General features: G+C 67.0%; 1 protein-coding gene across 1 annotated transcript in view; it reads left to right on the forward strand.

The window, feature by feature from the left end:
- GLI1 (GLI family zinc finger 1) overlaps positions 1 to 288 on the forward strand; it is a gene marked incomplete at its 3' end in the record, with an annotated part of 9,822 nt that overhangs the window by 8,683 nt on the left and 851 nt on the right.

Genomic DNA, 288 nt, shown 5'->3' on the forward strand with positions numbered 1-288 from the left:
GTTCCCTCGGCTGCTGCCATGGCGGGGCCGCATTGTCACCACCAAACTACTGAGTACCCGCTGCCTGCTTCTTGTGGGCAGCAACCCAAGCTCATGAGCTCGTGCCAGGACCGTGGCTTTCCCGGGGGGCAGCGGCTTCACCGCTTGCAGATCAAATCTGAGCAGCGCTGCCCAGCGCCCGCCCTGGCGCTTGCCCCTTGCCAGAACTTGAAGCTCGCCGGGCCCCTGCAGCCTCCTGCAGCGTTCGGCCAAGCCGTGAACGCGGGCCCTGGCGGGTTCCAGGCTGAG

The sequence above is a fragment of the Mesitornis unicolor genome, unplaced genomic scaffold (assembly GCF_000695765.1).
Source record: "Mesitornis unicolor isolate BGI_N332 unplaced genomic scaffold, ASM69576v1 scaffold12169, whole genome shotgun sequence".
NCBI lineage: Eukaryota > Metazoa > Chordata > Aves > Mesitornithiformes > Mesitornithidae > Mesitornis > Mesitornis unicolor.